This window comes from Trachurus japonicus, chromosome 5 (genome assembly GCF_045865225.1).
Source record: "Trachurus japonicus isolate A0001 chromosome 5, Traja_1.0".
NCBI lineage: Eukaryota > Metazoa > Chordata > Actinopteri > Carangiformes > Carangidae > Trachurus > Trachurus japonicus.
The window spans coordinates 23,928,507-23,944,185 of record NC_140911.1 but is presented as its reverse complement, the minus strand read 5'-3'; the positions used below and the strand labels follow the sequence as shown (position 1 = coordinate 23,944,185).

Sequence of the window (15,679 nt, the reverse complement as noted above, 5' to 3'; positions counted from 1 at the left end):
ATTGTAAGGAAGACTGAATTATATAAAACAAAAAGCTGAAAGAAAATGTATTGTTATGATTTCATCAATAAGTATTGATGATACTTCTCAGTTAGTTGAGAGTATTTCACTCTATAGATCTAGGACCTGCAGCAAGACTCTAGATCAGAGTAAGAGGAGTTTCTGGGTCTGGGTCCCTGAGGGCTGAGTGGACCCGTGAAGACCTCGGTCTGCAGCATGAAGACTGTAGAAGTGACAGAAACCAGATCTAGGATCAGATTCAGCTGAAACTGATGTGGCAACATTGTTTTTCTCTTTCGTCATGATAAAGAAACGAAGAGTGTCAAGATAAAGAGAAGACACACACACACACACACACACACACACATAGACACACAGGGGGAGTGAAGTGTACTAAGGTCGGCATGGGATGAGGTACATTCCACCTGTTGCTATGGTTACCTCGGTAAACATAGTCCGTGATTGGCTGGAGCCGACCGGAGGAGGGGGTGTGGTCGCCTTGAAGGGGAAGTGTCACATAACTCTAATGACCCAGAGCTGCCTCACGCTGCCTTCAGGTCCTGTGAGAAAGATGAGAGATAAGAGACTGTGAGAACGAAACACGCCGTCTGTGAACACGTCACGCACGGAGGGTGAAGGTGGCCGCCGCCGCTCACACACACCAGACTGATACAGACCCACACACTCATCTGGCCCAGATCAGGTCGACAGCTGCTCATGTTAAAGGAATATCAACTCTTACTGCTACGAAAACGTTGTGCCTCCGAGTTGATAGAACAGATTGCTTCCTACCTGTATTTTTTGGGTTTTTGTGGGATGTAAACAGCCTGAGATCCATGAGCTCCCATTATACGCTGCCGTGGCGATGCAGGGACAGCTACCGTAGCTGCATAACAGGACGATTAAAAAGAAAATCTTCAGATTCCTTCTTTGAGACCTAAAATACTGTATTAGGAAACTAGAGCCCCAGGTTGAATTTGCCTGGAATTGTCCTTTAAAGACACAGAGCAGTTTGCTTTTGGTTATAAAAAAGTCTCATATTAATGTTGATGAATCTATGTTACACACTTGTTAATGGGTCCATTTTTAATAAATATATTGTTTTGTCTTATAGTTATTTTGATATTATTACTTAGTGGTCGGCTCGCCCAGCATTTGGTTTCCCAGACGCTGCCCGGCGAGTTGTGGGAAACCAAATCGCTAGTTGGCATCGTTTATGATCGGAACTACAACAGTATCTGATCGTCTTCGAACCGCCGACTTTCGTTCTTGATCAATCAAAACATTCTTGGTAAATGTTGCGCCGGTCCAACAATTTCACCGTGCGCGCGGAGGCTCATGGGAAATGTAGTGTGAAAATACTTTGCTTTCCGAAACTCCTCTTAGTCCCTTTAAGCTGTGTCGGCCATTAGCAGCTTCCGCGTTCAGAGCTAACGGCACAAAACACAAAGTCTTGCTGAGGCTGACGTCTGGTCATGTTGTTGTTGTTATTTTTTCCCCTCGTTTGTTTTTGTCGTCCTCCTTCTTCTTCCTCTCTTTCTCCTCCTTATTTTTGTTCTACTCTTTCTCCTCCTCCTCCTTCATCTTGTTCTTCTCCTTGTTCTCCCCCTCCTTCCTCTTTTATGTCTTCATCTTTGTCCTCTTCGTCTTTGTCATTTAACTTAAGGCCATGTGCAACTCTAGAGATTCATTTCACTCAAAACCTCAGCTGTGAATCTGATCACCTACTGTAAGTCTTCAGTGTTCGTCCTCGGACCATTAATGCCTGTGCAAAACGTCATGGCAACCCAGATACTTCTATCTAATGATGGAGTAGATCTGCAGTGAACTTAAAACAATAATATGGACATGAACTTGAGTTCAAGCCACTGAACGGTTCATAAACCACTTTCATTTCCTCTGGAAATTTGAGTCTTCAAGACGCTATGTCTCTAAGACGTTACACACACACACACACACACACACACACACACTTCTCAGGTGTTTTATTCAGTCTTTGTGACCGTTTCAGTTTCCCTTCTAGGAGAAAAAACAGAGCTGATGTCATACTTGTAGCGTTTGCTCTACTTCTTTTCTTTTCTTTTTCTTTCTGCACATGTAGTTTCTGTAGAAGAGCCGAACCACAGCGCGTCCACCAGATGAAGTGGTTTTCGAAGTCCACATCTGCAGCTTCTCTGTTTACTGCTTCTGTCAGGATGATCAGTGCTTACACCCAGATCAATAATTACAACCAGATCTCAATTCCTGTCAAAGTGGACATTGTACAAGCCTGGCTAACTTCAGCCATGTTTAGCTTCTGCACCATGACGGATGGTTGTGGAGGAATTGAAGAAGCGTGACTTGTGGTGTTGGCACTGAAGACACATTTTTAGGGGTGAGGAGGAAACTGCTTCAGGTTGTACCTCACGCTGTTTAAGACGGAGCTTGTGTTTAGATGCTCCAAACACCATCAGAGCAAAAATAGCAAAGAAAAACAAAACAAAGAATTTCACTCCATGCTCGTCAAATGCGGTCGAGCTGATGAGACGTTTCCTGGAAAATCTTTTAACGATCAGAGAGATGCTGGGAATTATTGTGGGACTGATGCCGGAGCATGTGGACTCCTCAGATGCATTACCAGATGATTCGCAGTGATCAGGTCACAGCGTGACTGTAAAAAGCAAACATGATGAATAGTCGTTGTTTTCATGTCAGATTTGATGTTTAGAAGAACAAAGGTCAGAGTGTTGATTTGCGTGTATATTAATGACTTGGAGTTTCCTCAAACTTTAATAGACAAGTCATGTTTTGTGTGTAGTGATGCAAAGACAAAATGAACATGGAGTTTTCCTTTCTGGTAAAACATGGTTGTAAATACTACAAATCCCATGAGTACTGTGGCCCTGAGAGCTCAACACACTACAACTTAAAAAACAAAACAAAAAACAAGCAATGACACATTCACCAAAACTTCATCAGCTTGATGATGTTTTTGAACACAACATACATGTGGCAACTGTGGGACTTCTTTATCATTATTGTGATCAAAGCAATACATAGCTTAGAAATAAAAAAGGTGATGAAGCTGCTTGGGCACACTTTTTATTCACTGTTTTAAACTTGAGCTATCAGCCAGGGAGATGAGTCCAGTTCCTAAAATGCATGATTGTCCAGTGTGTTCTCTGATGCTTTAATCCACCTTTGTATTGTACTTTCGTCTTGACACTAGAACACCCAGACGCTTTATTCTCCTCCTGACTCGTCCCTCTTTGCTGCTCCTGTCGCTTTCACATGTTAATTCCAGGAGAAAACCGGTCACATGCAGACTGATGTTTTCCGAGCAGACGAACTGAAAATAACTGTGGGACATGCAGAGCTGAGATCTGCAGGGACGCTGCCAAAAGCCTCATTCAGGTGCGACTCGCATCTCTGACCCAATCAGCTTGGAGGCGCAGGGTCAGTGTGATTGGACATTTGGCTAAAAGCTCAGACAGCAGGGTTTTTCCCAAGTCGGACACTCAGTGCTCCGCTCACCTGAGGGATTATCTCTGTCTGATGACCTCAGAGATGTTTCACCTGTACACAGGTGTTTATCATTTCCACAGCTCCACAACACAGAAAGAGGCTTTTATACGTGTGTGTCTGTGTGAGAGAGACAACACAACACAAGACAACACACTGAGCCTCTGTGCTGCTGCAGAAAAGGTAACATGAGAGAGGTGTGGATATAGACTTACTTAGAGAGAGACACACACACACACACACACACACACACACACACACACACACACACACACACACACACCTCCACAAACTCCTGTCTGCCTCAGTGAAAGCTCCTTTGTTGCCTCAGGTCTAAATGCAGCAGCTTTGTGCAGGATTTTCAATGTGAAACTTAAAGGAACAATGTCGTCTTAAACTCCATCTACACCCAGAGTAAACTCTGTCTGCTGTCGTTTCTCTGAGGCTGCATCAACCCCCCCCCCACGCCACTGTACCACCACACATCTCTCTTGCTGGAAATGCTGCTGATGCTGTTTTACTTTGAGAACTCCAGGGTTGTTGTGTTTTAGTTAGAAAACAAAGACCTACAGAAATTACGCACAGTCGTTGTATTGAAATGCTGTTAAAAAATGAAAACGTTTCAGGGTGAACGTATATAGCAGCCTCAGAAATGAAAAAGTGCATCGTCCCATTAAAGACATTTCTTGACTTTGTCTGATTGACAGAAAACTTTCCCTTTGCTTTATTTGCTGCGCTCGTATGATTGTAAACTAAACGTCTTTAGGTGGTTGAATGATCAGAACAAGATCCGTTCGAGAGCCACGTATATGCATATAGTGGGAGTGATCGGGGCACCGAAACTAGCAGTAGCAAATTAAGTAAACAAGCCAACCATCGCAAAAAAAAGCTGACTGTCGCAGAGTGAATTAATTGCTTTATTAACAATTACATAAAGAACAATACTGTTTAGCCAGGGTTATTGTAGTTATAAAAATGATATACACAAAGAGGCAGAGTGAATGAGCTGTGCTGCGGGTGACATCATCCAGTTCAGAGGTTAGTAGGTCAATATACAGACACCAGATGACGATAACAGGCAACTTTGGACTCAGAGGGGAATAGCACTAGCGAATCATAACAAAATATTGGTGAAATTAACAAGTTTCATGGGAGATAATGTGTTATTTAGAGGCTGCATTTCGATGCCCCGATCACCCACTATACACGTCTCTCAAGTGGATCTAAATATCGTCCAAAGGACTCCTAATGACACCAAAGTTATCTGGGTGAGTAAACGACCGTATTTTATGCCAGAAATAAGGTCCAGGTTGTAAAAAACGGCACTTCTCCTTTAATTAAAACAAGTTGTTGTCAGATGCATTTTGTCCTCCTAAAAAGAGAAACTGAATACGATCAGTTTGGTTTTCCTTTAAAGTTACCTTTAAAGGTCCAGGTCACCAAAGTTACAGTTCACAGATACTAGTGAATAGTGATGACACCTGTGTTTGTGTCCTTGCTGCTCCCTGTCATCCTGTTGTCTCGGCGCAGATGTTCATGTACTTACAAAGCTGAATTGTTGTCATCATGTCTCTGGTGTCATTGTCATCCACGTGCGTGAGCAAGCACACATGCACGAACACACACACACACACACACAGAGTTGTGTGGTTGCAGATACGGTCGACATGACGCACAGTTCAGGACAGTCACTAAATATTTGGTTAATGATCAGACGGGAAGATGAGATGACAGAGAGCGAGCGACAGATGGCTCCAACAAAGGACGAGACATGTTTCTATTTTATTCTCTCTCTCTCACTTACTCACACACACGCACGCACGCACACACAGAGATCAAAACCCTAGTTTCTTACACAGTGGTGTGTGTGGTGTGCTGAGGATTGTTCAGTGATAATCACAGTGGCGAACCTCCTGCAGTCTGGCTCGACTCCTCTCTTCACTCTGGTTCCAGATTTCCCTCGTTTCTTTTTTATCTTCTTCTCCTTCTCATTTCTTTTCCCCCTATAGTTTTTCTACAATCCTTGTTGTACTTTTATTTTTACCCTTTTTTGGGGGCAGAAAACACTTAAATGATTTCGACATCTTGTCATCTGCACATCACTGTCTTTGTGTTTCTGGCCACACGATGAAACTTGTGAAGTCAAGTATTGTATTTTAGCCTCCGGGTCTGGGAGGCCTGTCCTGCTCCTCGGCAGCTAAATATTCAACACCTGAAAGTTGGGACAAAGTTTTTTTTTTTAAGGTTTATTGAATAACTGTAATAATGATAATAAAGGTGAAACTAGCCAGGTGCTGCATTTCCTCCAGTTTCTTTCCCTCTTTTTCTTGTCTCTGTACTGTAATGAAGGTAAGCCTCAGGATAAATTTAAATGTTAAAGGTTCATTTAAAACATAATATTGATCTTGGCCGATCAGTCTCACCTTGGGGTGCTCTCTCTCTCTGTGACTTTTCATTGACTTTGTGCTTTTGTTAAATATTCTTTCTTTACAGGTTTCTGCACATTGTTTCATTCCTATTGTTAATTTTCTGATGCGACTGTCCCTTTTTTCTCTCACAACACCTTTTTTCATTTCATTTCATTAATCCCCTCCTCTCCCTCTTTGTCCTCCTCTTCCTCACCACATGGCTCGTCTGGTTCTGATGACATCATAGCCTGGGAACCAGCAGGGTGAGGTCATGCAGGGCTAAACGCTGCAGTGTGTTTGTCAGTGTGTGTCCTGTTTATGCATGCAGACGTAATGCCAGATGTGTGTGTGTGTGTGTGTCTGGTAATGACAGGGCAGCATTGGGCTTGTTACTCAGCTCTTGTGGTTCTCATGTTTTCATGTTTCTTCTGCTGTTTTTTTTTTTTTTTCAAACTTCTTTTCGAGCTCAACTTTCTTCCCACTAAAATCAGCTTAAATATTTACAGAGGGGCCCGAGAGCCTCAAACCACCGTCCCACTCACTTGAACGTGCTGCACTGTATGTGTACTGTACCCGGCACCCGAGGACTACACACAAACAAAGTTGTGTTTATATTGTGTTTCACACTCAGTCCTCAGTGTGATGTGCATTTCCTTTCTCATATTACATTTGCAAAGAGGATTTTTCACTACGGGCGGCACAGTGGCGCAGTGGTTTGAACTGTTGCCTCACAGCAGGACGGTTCCAGGTTCGATCTGGGTGGAGTTTGCATCTTCTCCCTGTGGCAGCGTGGGTTCTCCAGTTTCCTTCCACAGTCTGAAGACATGCAAGTTGATTCTAATGATTCTGGTCCATTAAGTAAAGATAAACATGGACAGTTTCAAACGGTTTTAAAAAGGTGTGGTTTAACTCAATCTGTTTGAAGATTTCAGCTGAAGCGTATACATGGGTTACAAAATAAACTGGTTGGGTGTTAACATGCGCCGATGAAACAAACGCTTCAAATGTGCCCGCAGCCGTGAGTGATTGCAAGGCAAGGCATCTTTATTTATATAGCGCATTTCATACCAAGGCAACTCAATGTGCTTTACATAAAGACAAAACATAAAAAAAACAAAAAAACTGCATAAACAACATAAAAACAAAAAACACAGAGTTAAAAACAGGAGCAAAGAAGAATAAAAAAAAAAGAAAATAGATCAAGTTTAAAGTTATTGTGTTACTATGGTTACAACAGTATTGATTACGGAAGTGCTACAGCTGTGCCGAAATACATTGTTTGTTGAGCGCTGTTATAATATTTCTCTGTATTAAACAGCAGCGTGACATATTCCTAATTTTAGCAGCAAAAGAAGAGAGAGAGAGCGTTTGGAGTCGGGAGTGCGTATGCAATATGTTGCCGGTGTTGTGCCGAAAAGAGACTACCTGTCGCAAAACGACTGCCCGGGCAGGCAGAAAGGTTTAAACTACTACCCCCTTCAAACTGGTTGGATTTTCAATCGGTTTGGTCTCCTAAACCTTTCTGAAACTGTTTGAAACTGTCCATGTAAACCCACCCTGTGATGTCACCTCCATGTTTCTGAGGAGCGGTTTTGAAGCAGCGTCGAGCTGCTCCACTGTCACCATCTTGGCAGCACCTGACTCCGCCCCCTACTCCCAGCTAGAGACTTGTGATGTATACTGGTTTTGGGGAAGTTTTATTTGTCCTTAATGAGCATCTTACCTTGAGGATCTGTTTCAGAATACTACAGTCGGCCCGTAAACTGGTCTGGGACTCGTCCTCGTGGTCGTTCACCTCTTGAACCAACACCAGATTCTTTCCAGTTTGATTTATTTTTTTCTCCTTGGTTCATTCACCTCTTTGATTCCTTGTGAATGGCTCTGAGTGACACGAGGGCAACTTTTCCTCAGTCTTTGATCTTTCTCTCTCTTCTTTGTGTGACTGTCCAACCATGGACCAGATTAAAGAGAGAGACAGAATGACACACACTCGGTATCTCGCTCGCCCCTCATTAACCAGACGGAGGACGTTAACGGTCCTCTCTTCATCTGTCATCTGGGTTCCTCGTTGGGATCGCCTCCTCTGAGCTGCTCTGAGCTCATGTGACTCTAATTAAGTGCTGTCGTTATTACAGCAATGCATCATGCGGTGATGTCATGGGTGCCACAGTTTGGGAGGTGCCGTCGTTCGGAGGCTTTGGGGGAAGACTCCTGACTGATTTGGTAACGGCTCAAATCTTTTAAGTCACTTTAAAACTTCTTGGGGACAACTCACTCATTTCTTCTTATTGACTAAATATGAATTATGTATGTTTGTTTAATCAGCGTAGAATTTGTAGTTTGTTATTTGAGGTCAAGTTGCTCAAAGTAACTCTGTTTGTCATCACTGAGACTGAGTCTATTGATCTAATATCAGATGATGACGGGTTGTTTACTCTCCCTCAGCCAAATAAGATTAATCAAGATCAAGTTTGGTTTGCATAATTATATTGACGAGCCAGTTCTACATTGTATTTGCCCTGATGTTTTGAGTAGAGGTCTCTTCATCAGAACAAATGTCACTCTTTACATGTTTCTGTGTATTTACTTTTTCTAATTTGTGATAGGTTAGCGTATGGAGGACTATGAATAAGATGATGATGATGATGAGGATGATGAGGATGATGATGGTCTCCACTTCTTATGTGTTCAGCCTCTCAGATCAGAGTAATGGGTAATGTGCAAGTTGGTGTGTGTTTTTTTTTCCTGTGTGTGTGTATTTGTGTGTGTGTGTTGGTGTGGCTTTTGTTTCTTTGCCACTATCCATTGGGTCCTCAGATGGGAGGGGGCGTTGAAGTGTGTGTGTGTGTGTGTGTGTGGTGAATTAGGGGGTGAGGGGGTGGGGTTATGATCTCACTGTTGAGGAATTTGTGTGTGTGTGTGTGTCATATACACACACACACAGTAGCTCCACATCCTGTTTACCACTACAGGTACCGCTTGTCCTGTTTTAAAGGGCATTTCCACCTAAAATCCACTTTGCTCACTGGACTTTCACTTTGAAAGCTGCTTTCACACACGCACACACACAAAGTCAACCTATGATGTCATTGTCATTTAACTGTATTCATGTATTTCAGATTTTTATTCGTACAGACGAAAAACAACTGGATGTAGTTAAAGGATCTAAATACAGTCACACTGAAACTGATGATCAAATCAAAACACATCATGTTGCCTCACTTCATTTGTCACTGTGTGTGTACATACTGTAAGACCGACGGCTCATTGAATCATTATGCTCAAGCTTTGTTTGTTTTACATTTTTTTATCACACTTAATCACTGTGTCAGATGAGAAGCTGTGATATGTGGCTCGGTCCTCTCCTGCCAGCGTCGGGCAGCGAGGGGAAGGGGTGGGCTGGTGGGTGGTGCGTTCGCTGACATCAGTGTGATGTTGCGCCTCAGGCGTCGACTGTTCTGTACCGTCCAGCAGCAAATTGTGGGTTTGGAAGCCGAATGTGTGTGTTTGTGTGACAGTGATTTAGTCGTCATGTGAAGGAACAGCTGGTGTGAGTGAGACAGATGTTGACCCTCTGAGGGCGAGAGACTTAGGGAGAGAAAGAGAGAGAGCGAGAGAGGAGCAGGGATTCACACCAGAGTGAAGTGGTTACCTGACAGTTATCTCACTTGTAAACAGGAGTGAATGTGTTTACATTGGACTGAGAAAGAAATGTTCAGGTCAAGTCATTGATCGATATTTAGGGAGCAGTGAAATACAACATTTTGTAAAACATGTGAATGTTTATTGATCACTGTAGTTTGCATTGTCTTCAAATAGATCGGCACTCTGTCTGTAGTGCACATACTTAAAAACCTTATGAGTGAAAAGTTAACTAATAAAGTTTAAGTGCACTTAAGAAAAGAACAAAAGAGTAATATCAGTATGTGCAGAGCAGACAGCAGTATTTCTTTATTTTAATCTCCAGGTCCAGTTTTTAAGCTGCAGGAAACAAAGTTTCTCAGTATGCCACTGTTAGACCAAACTTCACTAACTAGCATTAAAACCGTCTCTGGTGCTTTTTTTGTGTAATCGACCCATGACAATTATATATATTAAAAAAAGCCATTTAAAAATGCGATTAAGTGACTGGATTAATTGGTCCATCATTAGTCAGGTATGAGAAGGAGCATGACCACCTCTTGATTTCTTGAGGGGTTTTTTTTCTCAGAAGAACAACATCAACATCAACAAAAACGTACAGTGATTACTTTGGCAGATATTGTGATTTCAGTTGAAATGGAGGTTTTTGCATTTTATCTCCACTTTTTCATCAAGCACTTTGTGACAAACTTTCTCCTGTTGATTCAAATCCAGTAATGGGCGTGACTGACAACTTTCTGGTTGTGTCTTGTGAATGGTCACAGCTGTAACCATGGGGATTTCTTTGCATGTGTCCACTCCTGTTTTTCATCAACACAACCCACCTGTTGAGACTCGCTGCTTTTCCAGGTTTAAACATTGTGGCTGCTTCAATTTTCTCAGTCTTGTCTGAAACAATCAGATCAATCAGTTGTCGGAGCGCGGTGACCAGGTAACCGCTGACGACCCGTGTTTGTGGTCAGTAGGTTGTTGGTTTCGGCTGTGCGACCAGAGAGCAGGTGTTTCTGTCCTCGTCTGGCAGCTCATTATGTAACTTCCTGTAGCAGAGAAGGTGCGCCACGCTGATAAGAGGCATTTTGTTTCAACATAATTCACCTTTGCACACACACACACGCACACACACACACACACACACACACACACACACACACTTAATACATACCCACACTTACTTTATCTTGCTCCCTCACTTTCCGTTTCTCCTTCTACACATTCACTCGCTCTTTGTCTTCCAACACAGACTTTAAACCCTTTCCAGCCCCCACGCCTCCATTAGAGCTCTTGTTGTCTGGATGTTGTTGTGCGTCTCCATGGCGACGGGTCAACAAATCAGCAGGTATCGGCAGGAGCAGCGGCCGCCTCAGAGGCTCAAACTGCTGTTTATCTGCCTCAGATCCGGCCTGAATCAAACAGGGAGCTTTTGTAAATGGATTTGTGTAGAGGTAAATCAGGCGGCTGCAGGTGACTGGTTCACGCTGCGGACAGGGCAGCGCAGGCAAATCTTTTAACGTGTCGGTACCCTGACCGCTGCGGCAATAGTCGTACAATAGGTCTGTGGATAAAGATACTGGTTCAGGTTTTTAATTGTGGCTTAATGACGCACAGTAGCATACAGTAGATATCCTTCAGATTTTAAAAGCTGTCGTTGTGTTTTAATTACTTCAAAGCTGAGAACCAGGTGAGCCCAGTAATGTCACCTGATACTGACTCCGATCCAGCATGTAGCCTACATTTATCTACGAGACACAAACACCAAGCTACAGGGCTGAAGAATGAGGGGCAGCAAAAACTGTACTTCCTTTAATGACCACTAGAGTTTGTCTCCAAAAGTGAGCCAGTCCCCACAGACTCGCATGTTAAAACACAAATAGCACAAATAAACATGTTTACAGCCTGGTGCATAAAACAGTGTTGGTCTCTATGGTTAATTTCCTTCTTTGTGACAACTGTACTGGGATCAGTTTTTGTAAAATTCACACGTTTATCTTCTATGTCTTATGTTTTTGGGGGTGTGGCTGCTTTGATAGACAGGTGGGTGAGTCTCTGAACTTAAGTCTGGCTCCACACACCCCTCCTTGCTCCTGGCTTCGATCAGCTTTGAAGTGGGGTTAGGATAGATTCAGATGCCGCCAAGATGGTGACAGTGAGACATGTGACACAGCTGCCCGCCCGGTGCAGAATGAAGCTAAAAGAGAAGAGCGGAAAAAACAAGATTAGTGGAAAATCATTTCAATACCTTTCACTGATGTAGCAAATGAGCACTGTAAAAAATAATCAGTAGGCTATCTTACTGTAATTTGTCTATTTTGGAGTCATTGAAATTAGCCAGGACGACCGTGTTGTATCTCTGGTAACTGTTTTAATGTTACTACACAGTCCTGACTCAGTCTCTGAAAACCGCCGCCCCGAGGAGAAGTTTGACTGAACATGTTGATTTGTGCTGAGTCGGCTCAAGTGGAGCCAGGACTCACCTTTTGGCACAAAACTACAAGGCAAGACCAGTCAGTGTCTGAAGATGTGTGTGTGTGTGTGTGTGTGTGTGTGTGTGTGTGTGTGTGCGTGTGTGTGTGTGTGTTGGCATGTTACTTACCTGAAGTATTTGTGTTCTCTGGAGGAAACCCAGAACATGACATCAGCCGTTCACTCAGCATCTGAAACCTGCTGCCGGGGTTTCGTCTCTGTGAACGGATGAAAACTGGTTTAGGTTGCCAGGTCTGAGTCAATCACATGAGGAGGATGAGGAGGATGAAGGGAGTCTGGAGGAAGGAGAGATCAGGAAACAATGCAGCAGATTATTAGCGCTGTAACACCCCCCCCCCCCACCATCACCACCACACACACACACTTTAAGCAGTAGGCCTACTGTGTTGTGACTCAGTGTTTTTAAATTCCACCCCTCCACCCTCTCTGTGTTGGTCCTTTCTCTGAACAATAGGCTACCATGGCGATACCCTCATTCCTCACAAAACTGTGTCAGCGAGGACACACACACACACAGTTTGAGGTTAAGGTTTACCATTTACGAATGTGAAACAGCAACACTTGATCTGAACTGGAACTAGTTACTCATTTCAAAAATAAAACCTTGTTTTTAATCATAAAAATAGAAATGTTCAGTAAATGAAATGTAAGGCAGCACAAATCAGATCAGTTGACTGTAGGTTTTTTAAGTCTTTGTTCTGACACTGTTGTGTGATGGGCAAAATAAAACTAGAAAAGAAAACCTGATCAGTTAAAACAAAACTGCAGAACCAAAGCAGACACTTGTTTCCGACTTCCATGTCAGGTCAGAAAAATCAGCAGGAAAACACATTCATGAGAAGTTACAGTATATATATTTTATTCCTTCTCTCTCTTTTTTGCTATCCTAAAGAGATTTTTTCTTTTTCATATATATATATTTTAACGTCTGATCATTTTAGTATCTGAGGAACCACAGTCCCAACATTTACTTTCTTCTAAACCTGTAAAAATGAAATCCCTCATTTCTTCAACTGGTCACAACCCACAGATTTATGCAACTGGTCACAGTGGGACATAAATAGAAATCACTTTGGTTTAATGGGTCGCAAATAGAAAAGGTTGGAAACCACTTCACCAGAGAGAGAGAGAGAGGGGAAATCTGTGTGTGTGTGTGTGTGTGTGAGAGAGAGAGTGTGTGAACCATTAAATAAAACAACAGCTGTTTAAAGTTACAGAAACATCAATTTAGAGATGAAAAGTAAAATCTGAATCCGTCTTAACTAAATAATTATGTCTCAACTCAAACAGTCTAGTTGTGTCTCATTTAGAGAGAGACTGATCAGTGCTGAGCTGAGTGAGCTCAGCGGTGGGTGATGCCCTGTGTGTGTGTGTGTGTGTGTGTGTGTGTGTGTGAGAGCGTGCGTGTGCGCGTGCGCGTGCATGTGAAGGGCAAAGGCCATTGTGTAGCGCTGCTCACTGACAGGATGTTTGCCGGAGAGGCGGCTGGTGGTGACACACATTCACTCACACAGGTGTGGCAGGATGACCTCGGAGTGACAAAGAAAGGAGGGAAGAAATGTGGTTCGGGTGGGAAGAGCGGGAGAAAGAGGGAAAAGAAGGGAGGGGAAGCCACATAGATCAGAGTGAGTGAGAGATTAAACAAACAGGTGGAGAGCGAAAAGGTTGAAATACATGGAGACAAAAGAGAAACGGAGAGAGGAGCAGAGATAAATGAGTGAGTCGAGTCTGGCAGCAGAGAGAGAGTGATTAGGAATGTTGAAACAGGATGTCGCAACCTCTCTGTGGATATTCGCACAGCCTTAACACACACACACAGAGTCGTCATTACGGCGTTGTGTCACCCATGGGTGAGGCAGCTAAAGCTCCACCTAAACCTGCGCTGCTGCAACATGTTGGGAGCAGAGCGGCTCTGCTGGTGTTGCAGCAGAGCTGGAGCTTCACCAGGTGGATTCACGGGCTCAGGTCCGCCGAGCCAAACATGGCAACAACACACTGCAGGGAGTCGGCAGCAGCAGCTCCACTCACATAAAGACACGCAAACATGTTTGGTAACCTAAACGTGTGAAGGCTCGTATGAGGTTTAGGCTGTAATCACAGCAGAGACATTACGTCATGCAGCAAAGGTCATGCATTTATGTCTCTGAAAGAGGACGTGTGGGGCATTGACATTTATAAAAAAAAACATGTGGAGCATTGACATTATACAGACAATAAGCTGAACTAGTTTTACTCTAGGCTCTCTATGTGCATATTAGCAGGAAGAAGCATGTGAATCATACAGTAGTTGCTGTTGTGTCATAGCTCTGTCCTACAGATGATGACTTGTCATCTTCACCTTCAGGAAAATTTGTCCTCTTCATGGTTACGTTTGAAAAATTTACCAACAAATGCATGGTTATTTGTCCACTACCCTATTTGTACAACTTACGTACCTGTGCAGATTTCTACTTCAGGCTGCACATTCTTCAAGAAGTAACTATACTTAGTTAAACACAAACATGGCCCAGGTACAGACTCTCCAAACACAGCGCTATTTGAGCTTGAACACTGCGCTATTGTTCTGGGAATGCCGCTCCAACAAAGGTTTAGCCTGGGACAGCCCCAGAAGTGTTTTGCCTCTGTTGACTCCAACAATATGTTCAACAACAGTTTTCCATCAGTTTTTCCTCCAGTCCATGGAGTTGGTTTAACACCACTGAAAACGGCAGCCGCCCCCCCCGGCCGTGTCAGAGAGCTTCCAACTATTTGTTTAATGAGTGATGATGTGTTAACAAGACGAGACGCATCAGGACCCGTCTGATTCAGCCGGTGATTGATCAGTGACGTCATCACTTCACCTCACAGGCATGAAGTCGTAGGTGTATCAGAGAACTGATAGGTGAGTCATAGATGTAGCAACACCTGCACAGAGAGAAACGTTGGACTGAAACGTCCCCGACACCTACACACATCAGTCGGCCTCCTGAGCCAATCACAAGGACACACTGACTGTGGCTTAGATATAACCAAAGATGGTTTATGAACCAAGACCCCCCATGACGAGTCAGCTTCCTGTATACATGTCACATGGGTTTCTGCACGGCCACGCCTTCTTAGGAGACTAGCGGCAGCCTTGAGTGTATTGACTCCAATGGGACAATTTAACGTGAGCACCGATTATGGTTGATTCTTTGTCATAGACTGTAAAAAGAATGGACGTAGCGTCCGTGACGTCACCCATTGGTTTGGGGGAGTCTGTTTTGTGCCGCTACTACGGGGGTTCGAACCGCGCCATGTTGGATTTGACTTGCCATATTTGGAGCGGTGCGGCCGTTGGCCGGCTGAGAGCCCGCCCACTGGCCTCGTAGCAGTGGTCTCCGGACCTGTCACTCAACGGTTCTGCGCCCTGATTGGCCAGAACTTTAAACCTAATAACAGTAAAACGGTAGAGTTTTTAAAAAATTCACCCCCCTCAGAGTGTGTGCGGGGGTAGAAACTATCGGTTGAGACCAAAAAAATAAAATGTACCAGGCTGTAAATATGTTTTTTTAAGCTGTAAAATCGGCTATTTTAACATGGGGCTCAATTGGAGTTGCTCCCTTCTGGAGCCAGCCCCCAGCGACAGCCGGGGGGATTGCAGCTTTTTGAACGCGGAAGTGAGCTTC

General features: G+C 43.6%; 1 protein-coding gene across 3 annotated transcripts in view; it reads left to right on the top strand.

The window, feature by feature from the left end:
• Window positions 1-15,679, top strand: part of flnba (filamin B a) — a 62,557-nt gene that overhangs the window by 8,312 nt on the left and 38,566 nt on the right. The window lies entirely within an intron of this gene.